Source organism: Bicyclus anynana, chromosome 25 (genome assembly GCF_947172395.1).
Source record: "Bicyclus anynana chromosome 25, ilBicAnyn1.1, whole genome shotgun sequence".
Lineage (NCBI taxonomy): Eukaryota > Metazoa > Arthropoda > Insecta > Lepidoptera > Nymphalidae > Bicyclus > Bicyclus anynana.
The window spans coordinates 8,015,691-8,028,598 of NC_069107.1; the positions used below are offsets into that span (position 1 = coordinate 8,015,691).

Below are 12,908 nucleotides of genomic sequence, written 5' to 3' on the forward strand. Positions count from 1 at the left end.
CATAAATGACAATAAGACCGCCATTACCAAATGACAATGAATTCTTTCATGAAAAGTACTTTAACTGTCTCTAGCTACCTGCTCGACAGTGTGAATAGACGTTGTCTGTGGGTAACTGCCACGCTACTTGTCTGTGACGCACTGTGTCTGTAGATATAAACGGATCTTAAAACTGTCTGTCCACCAAAGCGGAGCGAGGCAGCTGAGCGGAGAAACGGACTAGTCTAATGCGAAGCGGAGTTGCGTTTTGTGTCTGTCCACCGGAGACGAGCGAGGCTGCGGAGCGAAGTGAGAAAGTAATGCGAAGCCGAGTTACAGACGTGATTCCCTGCTCCGCTTACCGGTCTTATATGATTTTTTAAATTAGCTCGCAAGTCCCTGTCCACTGTGGAGAAGCGAGGATTTGCACAAAATCCTCGCTTCTATTGGCTAATATTCCTGCGTTTCTCGGCTCCGCTGCCTCGATGCGCTTCGGTGGACTGGCAGCCTAAGATACCTGCGTCCTACGGTACTAGGTACTACTGGACATAGTCTTCATAGTCAAATATTCCTCATTATATATTAGTATGCGCGGTGGATACAAAACGGAGGTCCTGGGTTCGATACCCGGCTGGGTCTTTGAGATTTTCTTAATTGGTCCAGGTCTGGCTGGTGGAAGGCTTCGGCCGTGGCTAGTTATCACCCTATCGACGTGATTTAGCGTTCCGGTACGATGTCGTGTAGAAACCGAAAAGGGGTGTGGATTTTCGTCCTCCACCTAACAAGTTAGCCCGCTTCCATCTTAGACTGCATCATCACTTATCATCAGGTGTGATTGAAGTCAAGGGCTAACTTGTAAAGAATAAAAAAAGAAATACCAGCTAATTAAAACCTTAACAGCTCAGTGGTAAAGCGGCCGGACTCATCACCGAGAGGTGGTGGTTCGATCCCGCCCGCTGGACTTTTGTCGTGCCCACTTTTAACACAGCCTTTTCCGGGGAGGAGGAGGGGAACGGAAATTAGGTTGATATTTAAAAAAATATACTATGGCAAAATATTCTTTAACAATTCTTAAAGTTCTACAAAATACATATTGAAATTTTCACATAAATTAAATAAAATAATTTAAGGTACACTAAGGTATCCTCCCAACTTGTATCAATAATTAGGTTATTAAAAGTTATTACTAACCAGCTGTTTTTTTACTGTTGCTTAAATTAATACCAACCTAACAGCCACAATGTCTTACAAATTGCGTGGTACATTATTTCGCTCCGACGCTCAGAAATTGTTATTACCTGGTAACCCAAAACATTGGCAATGGGCACCACACAAAGGGCAATGGAAAGAAGTATTATAAACATAAGAAAAATCCATAAAATAAGAAGTGCAAGGATTAGACAAAAAACAAAAGTTACAGACGCCCTAAAACATGCATTGACACTAAAGTGGCAGTGGGCCGGTCACATATTGATTACGCTGATGACAGGTGGACCTTACGATGTACAAGGTGGACAGGACCACAAGGTAAAAGGAATGTTGGCAGACCAAATAAACGGTGGACTGACGACATCATTAAAACTGCCGGGAAGGAGTGGATGAGAACAGCAAAGGAAAGGGAATCATGGAAAAGAATGGAGGAGGCCTTTACCCGAGAAGGGGCTCTAATCTCATAGATATTGTTAACATACTCACCAACTAACATTAATTAAGTATATTTATTTTTTCATACTAACAATACTAACAAAAATGAAACTTGAAGAGATTTGAGAATAAATGGCTTTTTAACCGACTTCCAAAAAGGAGGAGGTTCTACGTTCGGCTGTATGTATGTTTTTTTTTTTTTTTTTTTTTTTTTTTTTTTATGTATGTCCAGCGATAATTCCGTCAATTATGGACCGATTTTAAAAATTCTTTTTTTGTTTTGTAGGGTTTACTTCCAGGGTGGTCCCATTTTTTTCATGTCAGGATCTGATGATGGCATCCTGGAGAAATTGAGGGGAACTTTCGAAAGTTGTAGAGACGGCTAGTAAGTTTGTTAGTGTTTCCATAAGGTATTTTAAACCACTACAACTTTATGAAGGTCTGGAGTTGGTCTGATGATGGAGCCGAAACACAGACGATGGAACTCGTCAAGGATTTACAGCAGTCACCTTTTGTTTGGGCTTGATTAATTTGTATTGATGAGTACTTTCCACCTATATGGGTTGTGACTGTATTAAGGGTCTGGTGATGAAGACGAGGGACAGTGAAGAGAACTCCTCGACGGTTCACAGTAGCTACCTTGTGTTTGGACTTGATAAATTTGTATTGATGAGAACTTACCACCTAGATGGATTGTGACTGTATTAAGGGTCTGATGATGAAGACGAGGGACAGTGAAGAGAACTCCTCGACGGTTCACAGTAGCTACCTTGTGTTTGGACTTGATAAATTTGTATTGATGAGAACTTTCCACCTAGAAGGATTGTGACTGTATTAAGGGTCTGGTGATGAAGACGAGGGACAGTGAAGAGAACTCCTTGACGGTTCACAGTAGCTACCTTGTGTTTGGACTTGATAAATTTGTATTGATGAGAACTTTCCACCTAGATGGATTGTGACTGTATTAAGGGTCTGATGATGAAGACGAGGGACAGTGAAGAGAACTTCCTCGACGGTTCACAGTAGCTACCTTGTGTTTGGACTTGATAATTTTGTATTGATAAGAACTTTCCACTTAGATAGGTTGTGACTGTACACACGCAGTGGGTATGCTAACACTAAAAATAAAAAAATAAAAATTTTAATAAAAAAAATTCAACCGACTTCCAACTCAAAAAATAATTTTAACTAAAAAGCAAAAAATAACATCCTACCTATGTGCTACCTTCTGATCAGTTTGAAGGCGGTGCCAAGCCAGTGTCGTGTTTTAATTAAAGCTGTTTCTGGAATAACCACAGAAATTTTGTAGTTTAAACGTATTTAATTAAAACATCACTGGCTTGGCACCGCCTTCCAACTGATCAGAAGGTAGCACATAGGTAGGATGTTATTTTTTGCTTTTTAGTTAAAATTATTTTTTGAGTTGGAAGTCGGTTGAATTTTTTTTATTATTTCATTTAAATAGTTATTCTAGTTTAATAGGTATATTAAAATTAAATAAATGATTCACTATTATTGCCCAGTATGTATTTTAAGGCTAAATATGTTACCTTTATTTTTTGAATTTAGGTTTATGTAGAATTGGATAAAAAAAATCATAAAAAAATTAACCGACTTCAAAATCAGAAAATAAACTAATAAACGAAAAATAACATCGTACGTGCTACCTTCTGATCACTTTGAAGGCGGTATCAATGCAGTGATGCAATAACTCAAGTGGTTTAAACCATAAAGATGTACGATTTTTAGACAGTTCTTTCCCTTGTTCTTCCAGAAACGGCTTTGATTAATACGTCACTGGCTTGGTTTAATACACCTTAGGAAGCTTTCACTTAGATCGGTTATTGTGAGGAGGTTCCTCACTCTGGAGCCCTGACCACCGGTTGCTTGGGCACTCAAATGTCCCGCAGCGGGAGGGTTTAATTTTTTTTATATTTTTTTATCAGTGTTTTTGTATTTTAATAACATTGTTAAAAAAGAAAATAAAGGACAAATAAATAAATAAGAGAAAAACTATATTATTTCCGCTTGTAGGTATTTCATACATCGCTGTCGCTTATACAATATGGCCTGAATGCTATAGAAAGTCGGAGACCTTGGTACGGTTTCGATATTTCGCTGTAGGACTTGTTAGAAGAGTTAAATGCAAAATTATTTCAAGGGTGGGTGGGTACTTGCGCCATTAGTCTATGGAGCCACCCACCATGCTATTTTTAGCAAGCAAAGCAAGTCGGTACTTGTAGGTTTCAGTGGCGTGCACAGGGTTTTTAAGAAGGGTTCCGGTATCCCAGATTCCGGAGGGCGTAGGTTCGAATTCGGTCCGAGACATGCACCTCCAACTTTTCAGTTGTGTTGTGTTTTAATTTTAAGAAATTAAATATCACGTGTCTCAAACGGCGAAGGAAAATATCGTGAGGAACCCTGCATACCTGAGAATACTCGACGTGTGTGAGGTCTGCCAATCCGCATTGGGCCAGCGTGGTACGCGTGGTTGCATGGACTATTGGCCTAACCCCTCATAATCTATCTAACACTGAAAGTATTTTTTAAATCGGATCGGTAGTTCCTGAGATTAGCACGTTCAAGCAAACAAACAAACTCTTCAGCTTTATAATATTAGTATAGATACAAATTTAGTGATATTTTTGTTGCAACTTTTATCAGACAGTTTGAAGGTCAGGGTCACGCGTGTAAGGTAAAAGTCAAACAAATTATTAAATGCCAAATGAATAGCATTGATAATGTTAAGTTAGACTGGCATAATTAAAAAGCCTCCAAGCAGTGTTACCTTATTTTAAAGTGGCAAGGAAAGGTTAGAGCCGTGATAGCCCAGTGGATATGACCTCTGCCTCCGATTCCGGAGAGTGTAGGTTCGAATCCAGTCCAGGACATGCACTTACAACTTTTCAGTTGTGTGCATTTTAAGAAATTAAATATCACGTGTCTCAATCGGTGAAGGAAAACATCGTGAGGAAACATGCATACCAGAGAATTTTCTTAATTCTCTACGTGTGTGAAGTCTGCTAATCTGAATTGAGCCCGCATGTTGGACCATACGCCTACCCTCTCTCATTCTGCGGAGACTCGTACTCAGTGAGCCGAGAATGGGTTCGTGTTAATGTTGAAGGAAAGCTTTGGGGACATTTGGTACATTTCGCTTAGATGTAACTATACCATAGCTGTGCAAGTGTAGATAAATAGATAAAATTTCGCCCAATGGCGGAGTTATCCCAGTCCCGTCTTCTTCGTCGCAACGCAATGAAAGAGAGCATATTTACAGTTGCACAAATTTCAATCAATGGCAGTGGAAATTTGTCTATTTCTCTCACAAGAAATTGTCTCGTTCGTCATGTTAGCGCCACTGAGGTTCAATGGCGGAGTTGTCCCAGTCCAATCTCTTTCGTCCCAACGCAGTGCCAAAGATAGCGATATTTCTGCACCGCCTTTGTTGAAATTTGTCTATTTCTCTACACATCATTATCTCGTTGGTTGCATGTTAGCGCCACAGAGGTGCTAACATGCAACCAAGTGTAGATAAATAGACAAAATATAGCCCAATGGCAGAGTTGAACCATTCCATCTCTTGTCCTAATGCAATGACAGCAATATTTACGACTGCACCGCACCGCCTTTGGTTGGAATTTGTCTATTTCTCTACACATCATTATCTCGTTGGTTGCATGTTATCGCCACTTATACCTAGAAGAAACCTAAATAGCAATCTATAACTGAAGATAACTAATCGTTAATGAACATCTGGTGTAGTAACAATGTCAATCGATACTGTACACAAAGGCACTTTCCGCTTCACAATCGGTAAATAGCTTGTCAATTGACTTACTTACTATTATTACTATGTATACTATACTACTCTAGTCTATACACATCACAGATAACTAGATTTATAAAGTGCCAATTCTTAGTATTGAAACCAGCGTACCCAGGGGCAGGGCCTAAATGGCTGTTTAATATTTAGTGAAAAATGAAATATGTCACCCTTACTTTAGAGTTGAATATTATTTATTCCTGAACATGCGAAGACACGCTTGCGATGTTCCGCACACCCGGGTGTACGCGGGCCACGCCCCCTTGCTACTTCTATTGCTAAAAGCGTTGTCTGTTCTGTGATACACATAGAAGTAAACGAAAACTTTTAACTAAAATTGCACAACACACTATTGTATTTCACGGATGCCCTTTTTGTGACGTCGTTATCAACCCATATTCTCCTCTCAGAATGAGAGGGGTTAGGCCAATAATCCACCACGCTGGCCCAATGCGGATTGGCAGACTTCAAACACGCAGAGAATTAAGAAAATCCTCTGGTATGCAGGTTTCCTCGCGATGTTTTCCTTCACCGTTTGAGACACGTGATATTTAATTTCTTAAAATGCACACAACTTGAAAGTTGGAGGTGCATGCCTCGGACCGGATTCGAACCCACACCCTCCGGAATCGGAGGCAGAGGTCATATACACTAGGCTATCACGGCTCTCTTTTTGTGACGGGAACAATGATATTAAATACTGTTAGATGTATTACTAGCTCATGAAAAATGAGGCGCTCAAAAGAGGAAAATAGTCAACTCAATGTTTGTTGTGGCCAACAAGACTCGTCTACAATGTCGATTTGTGTCGAATTTTTAATCGAAAAAATCCGATAGGTAGTCATCAATGGCAACACGCACTGTTCGAAGACTTTAGTTTACAGGCACTGAAGAATTTTAGCCGAAAATACTATAGCAATTTAGCGTTCCAGTATTGAAAAGCCATCACCAGACAGCCAATTTAGACAATATTAAATTATTATTTTACCATTACCAACGACGAAACGTTGCGTCGTCAAGCAATGATTATTATAAATTATAGATATGTTATGCCTACAAAATCACCACAAAAAGTGATCTGAATTTAGCTACTCCACTGAGCGCGCACATGCACAATTTTGTTTTATCTTACATTTTATATTTATCTTAAATCTCTCTATAACTTGCTTAAAGACCTTGGCCTCTCTAGAAGTTCAGCTAGTTCTATATTAGAACGGGTATCCAAAGCTGCTCTAATAGGATCTTACCAAATTTGGCTAGGCAGGGAGAACAACACGAGCAGAGAACGGGGAGTGTTGACCGATCGTCAAGGAATTCCTTAACCCTACATCCTGTAGTCAAAAGTTCAGGACTCTGCTCGGAGTTTTCTCTCTACCACGCGATGGATTTGCACCTGCATAGTGTTTCCATGGAATGCTAAGATATTCGTCTCTCTCTTTTGCACTTCCTGAACACACAACTCGACATTGTAAACATTATTTTTTTTTTTAATAACTAGTTTATTATGCGACTAAATGAATTTATGACATTTAGCCACCTCTGTACGCCTCAGTTTCACCATATACGTAATGAGGCGAAAGATGTTGCTTTCAAAAAGAAATTAAGGGACTTTCTGGTCGAAAAGTGCTACTACGCGGTAAATGACTACATGATTGATAAAGAAAACCAAAAATAAAATCGGTCTTCCTATCACTCACTTGACAAAAGACTACGCCCAAACTTGCATTATGAAATGTAACTTCTATAATTATTACTACATTGTATAATGTAATATGTGTGGTATTGCTTGATTATCAAATAAATAAATATTTAATAGTATAAAATCTTTGCGTCAAGTCAAAATAGAATAACCTTAGAATAACCTCACGCAATATACCGTACAGTTGCATCAGAACGCGTCATCGACAAGCCTCTGCGCCGACCCGCTCTCATTGGTTCTACGCATCGTTTATCACGTACGCAATGGAATACTTATTGCAATACTTTTTGGAATGCCCGCCGTTTTTGGATATGTTAACGCCTCGTTAACCGCTTTTAAATTTACATGTTTTTAGGAAATAGTAGGTAGTCTGTGACGGATATGATGTCGCTCGATCTCGTGTTCGCTTCAGTGTGCTCGTGGCGTTCGAGCCGTCCACATCTCTTGTTGTGTAATTCTTTATGAGTTACTTGGGATAGGCGGGGAGAGTAACTTGAGTGGAAAAGGGAAGTGTTTGATATCAGTCAAAGGATCCTTTAACCCTACACACAACGTTCACAAGTGCGTGACTCCACTCAAGGTCATTCTCTGCCATTCTAGGGTCTTTTGGTTTCAGTTTGATTTGTTAATTAAGTTGCCCTGACAAGTCTTGTGAATAACTTCATAACCTTTGTTCGACATTAGTTTTCTTATATTTGTAATCACTTTTGAGTCCTATAATAGGTACACAATAGCTTCGGCAGCCCATTACCCATGGGCTAAAAAGACCCATTATATACGAGGTATTTTTAGGGCACGAGCCGTAAGACGAGGACCGCTAAATAGAAACCGAGTTTATAATGAGTTTAGCCCCACATGTTATACTATAAAATAATTCAGTACAGTATTCACGGTTAAAATTCTTTAAGCAGACGCAGCTCGCAACTCAATAAAAATCAAATTAAAAAAGACACATTCCACAAACAAACTCTTCAGCTTTATAAAATTAATATAGTATAGATGTGATATGGAGCCTAGACCCACCAAGCTGCTCCAATGTGGGTTGGCAGGCTGCATTAATATTAAATACTTGTATTTTATCATCTGTCTGCAAATAGTCGATAAACAACAGTTTTTGGGTAGGTAAAGTAGAATCACGCAAAGGTGCGTCGCTGACTCATAATTGACGCATAGCAAAATACTTGTGTCTATATTTGTTTTGTGGGTGTGTCTGTGTGGTTAGCTGATAATATGATTTACACGAATTTAGCAAATTTTGCGCAATAATGCAGCTAATTGGGTTTTTGCACCTTTGATTGTACTCACAGTTGAATTTTAGCCATGATCATTATTAGCAGAAAGTCGTGATAGCCGAGTGGATATGAACTCTGCCTCCGGGGGCGTAGGTTCGACTCCGGTCCGGGGCTTGCACCTCTAACATTTCAACTCAACTGCGACATGTCTCAAACGGTGAAGAAAAAACATCGTGAGGAAACCTGCATACCTGAGAATTTTGTCCGAAGTCTGCCAATCCGCATTGGGCTAGCGTGGTGGACTATTGGTCAAACCCCTCTCATTCTGAGAGGAGACTCGTGATCAACAGTGAGCCGAAAATAGGTTGCTAATGATAATTATGAACTATAGTTGCAATCGGGTAAAAACATAGCTTATTTCATTTAAAACCCCACGAAACCCATAAATGACTGTTATATTTATTACAAGCGGACGCCCGCGACTTCCTCCGCGTGCAAGTCGATATAAACTTTCAACTACCCCTACCCCTACCCTACCCATTAAGGACAGGCACACGCCGGAAGCTTAAAAAATGGGGTAACTTCTCCCGTTTTCCCAACATTTCCCTTCACTGCTCTGCTCCTATTAATTGTAGCGTGATGAAAAGAATACTATAACCTGCCCAGGAGTATGAAGAATAATTGTACCAAGTTTCGTCAAAATCCGTCGAGTAGTTTTTGATTCTATAACAAACATACAGACAGACAAAAATTTTACTGATTACATTCTTGGCATCAGTATCGATCACTTATCAATTTTGGAAATATATTTCAAGTACAGATTTGACCTCTCTACAGATTTATTATAAGTATAGATTGCTTACACGACACACGTGTCTGTTACATTATGGCCAAAGTAATTGTACCAATAAGGAACAAATACCTCCAAAATGTATGACGTCAATGGCCAATAAAATTGTAGGTAAATTATGAGCATTGTACTGGCGACAAATAAAATATGTATAAAGTCGATAAGAACATAAATCTATACTTCTATATATTTATATTTTATATTATACTAATATTATAAAGAGGTAAAGTTTGTAAGTTTGTAGGTTTGTAACATTCTTTAAATGGGGTTATCTTCGGAACTACTGGTTCGATTTCAAAAATTCTTTCACCAGTAGAATGCTACTTTATCGGGGAATGCAATTCTATATATAAGCAGATATAGTACCTTTTGTGTTTTAAAAATTATTAATTTTATATACTTAGGTTTACGTCATTATTTACACAACTAAACTTTAATCCTTATTAAAATAAATTATTTAATAACTACAAGTCATATTATATAATGGGGGTAGGGTGTAGGTAAAGTAGGGGTAGGGTAGGGGTAGGTTTGGGGTAGGGTAGGGGTAGCGTGGGGGTAGGGGTAGGCGTAGCGGAGAGGTAGGGTAGAGGTAGGGGTTGGGTAGGGTAGGGGTAGAATTGGGGTAGTGGCAGGGTAGGGGTAGGGTAGGGGTAGTAGTAAAGTTGACATCGAATTTTACGCGGACGAAGTCGCAGGCGTCCTACTGGCAACCGAAAGGGATGTGGATTTTCATCCTCCTCCTAACAAGTTAGCCTGCTTCCTTCATCAATTTTAGATTGCATCATCGCATACCATCAGGTGAGATTGTAGTCAAGGGTTAACTTGTTAAGAATAAAAAAAAAATTATGTAATTGCAAGCTGTTACAAAGCATTCAATAAAAATAATTATTATTTCTATAAAACTACAGTTGTAATGCAATTAATAAAAATCATTATTTATATATCCACAAAATATAACATATTTATATAATTTTTGCTAACCTTACATTCTCACACACTTCAATGTCGCAAAAAAACGACAAAGTAGACCTTATAACCTATCTATACTTGATATCACTGTCCCAATAAAAGTTTGGAATTTTTTCCTATTAAGAAATTGATACCATCAAATTATGTAATACTAGCTGACGCCGCGCGGTTTCACCCGCGTGGTTCCCGTTCCTGTAGGAATACGGGGATAATATATAGCCTATAGCCTTCCTCGATAAATGGGCTATCTAACACTGAAAGAATTTTTCAAATCAGACCAGTAGTTCCTGAGATTAGCTTGTTCAACCAAACAATCAAACTCTTCAGATTTATATACTAGTATAGAAGTATAAACTAGTATAGATATAGATGCAATGTAATATATCATTATCATTAACAGCTGATGGACGTCCACAGCTGGACATAGGCCTCTTGCATGGACACCTAGGCCTCTTCAAATTAGTTTGACAAAATATTCAATGGGCTGCTGCTGGGCTAAATAATGACTTAGCCATAGATTGTTATTAGTAAAGTTAATAGCAAATTATTCTTCTTTAAACAATGCAAGGAATAACTCAGAAGGCTTTTTATAATAGCTATAGGTAATAGGACTATGGATTATGCACAAAGACTAAAGTGGAGATGGGCAGGCCACCTTTGCAGGCAAAAGGACATACGGTGGATCAAAAAAAAATACTTATTGGAAAGGTCCACTTGGTAAAAGGAAAGTAGGAAGGCCTATAGGAAGATGCGTAGATGATTTCACCACAGTGGCTGACGAAGGTAGGATGGAACTGACAAAAGAGAGGGACAAGTGGAAAAAGATGGTGGAGGCACCCAAAGGGACCCATTATTAACTAGTGTATACACACATAACAAAATTTTTAATTTATACAGTAAGTAGTTAGAATAGTTTTAAGTACTACCTAAATGGGAATAAAAAGCTATTATTATTATTTATTATATCATAGGTTCCTTGACATAAATATTTACTTGTCTGTATTGTATCTTATATGGTATCATCATTATGATCCAATTTTAACGCCCACCAGCACTTCCTCCTTATAGCAGTGAGGATATGAAGCTTAGACCCAACACACCACTCCAATGAGGCATGGATGGCTTAGTTTGTGCGCTGTAGCATGGTGCAGGCGACAATTACCTGTATGAAGCTCATATCGTAAATCACAGTAACTTTTAAGAATGAAACTAACTGTCACTTGCACCATGCTACAGCGCACAAACCGCTAGGGTTAATACTATTTCTTTTATTACTTATTCTTAACAAGTTAGCCCTTGACTACAATCTCACCTGTTGGTAAGTGATTATGCAATCTAAGATGTAAGCAGGCTAACTTGTTAGGAGGAGGATGAAAATCCACACTCTTTTCGGTTTCTACACAACATCATACCGCAATGCTAGATCGCTTGGTGGTACATCTTTTTTGGTACTAACAGCCAGACCTGGACCAATTAAGAAAACCTAAATCCAGCCAGCTCAGTTACTTCTTTGCTTTTTTTTCTTTTAAAATGCACATAATTGATAAGTTGATGCATGCCCTGAACCTGATTCAAACCTACGCCCTCGTAATCGAAGGCAGAGGTCAGATCTACTGGGCTAAAACAATAACTTAGTCTATGGTTAAGCTATTTTACACAATTCTACTCCCATAGCTCCTAACAAAAAGTTAATAGCAAATGCAAACCTTTAAACAATGCAAACAAAACCTCTAAAGGCTTTTTACAGTAACTATAGGTTCCTTAATTTATCTGTCTGTCTTTTTTAAAGTATGGTTATATTTTAGGATGACATTTTTGTTTGTTTGTAGCAGTAAGTAACACTTCATAGATACATAAATTCAATGTATAGCCTTATTACTCATAACAATACTGTAGTCTGTATTACAGGAAATGTCTTTTTTTTTGCAATGTGTATGAAGAGAGCCTACCCTAGTTAAAAACCTTGTGCTTGTACCTTTTTATTGAAAAACCTTATTAAGGCGCTAGCTGAAAATTAGCGCTGTATGCTTAACTAAGCAACTACATAACTATGTAGTACAATGCGCTGGTATCTCTTTTTCAGATTGTGTCAAACAAACAAACAAAGCTTATGGCATGTCTTAATGTAGGATAGAATCTATCTCTATTTCAATCGTCAGCCTAATCAGTTCAGCAGTTGCGCCGTGAAAGAGTAAAGTAAATAACGTAACACACACACAAATATAAATTAGTGTAAATCAGTAAAATTGACGCAAATTTTTCTTCTTTCTCAAGAATTACTTGGACTTGATAAAGACAGACGACAGTAGTATTTCAACGTTCGAAATTTAAAAATAATTACATTTATGTACTTACGACTCAGCCCAATCTACGTGCATGCCGGGATTCGAAAATCGAATTATCCGACTGTTTTTATCATTCTTGCAGACGACGATAACATCAGGACAAAGTAAATTAAATTAAATAAATGCTATTTTCACTTCACTCATATTTGAAACTCTTTTTTAATTGAAAAACTGGCGGAAACCATAAATAATTTGCATTTTCCCGAAAAACCGAAAAAGCACAGCGACGACTTAAATTGACAATTGACATTGACATTGACATTAGTGTTGAGTAGGACATACAAGAGGCAGGACATTTGTCCCGTACATGACGTCACAATGTAAGAGCGGCTCAACATTTAAAAATGTACTACTTCACATTTTC

General features: G+C 38.3%; 1 protein-coding gene across 1 annotated transcript in view; it reads right to left on the reverse strand.

Annotated features, from left to right (window-relative positions):
* LOC112048234 (trehalase) overlaps positions 1-12,768 on the reverse strand; it is a 69,948-nt gene extending 57,180 nt beyond the window's left edge. Inside the window, exon 1 of the mRNA XM_024085697.2 lies at positions 12,555-12,768. The gene's annotated coding sequence lies outside the window, so the exon portion shown is untranslated. The remainder of the gene's footprint in view (positions 1-12,554) is intronic.
* Positions 12,769-12,908: the final 140 nt, after the last annotated feature.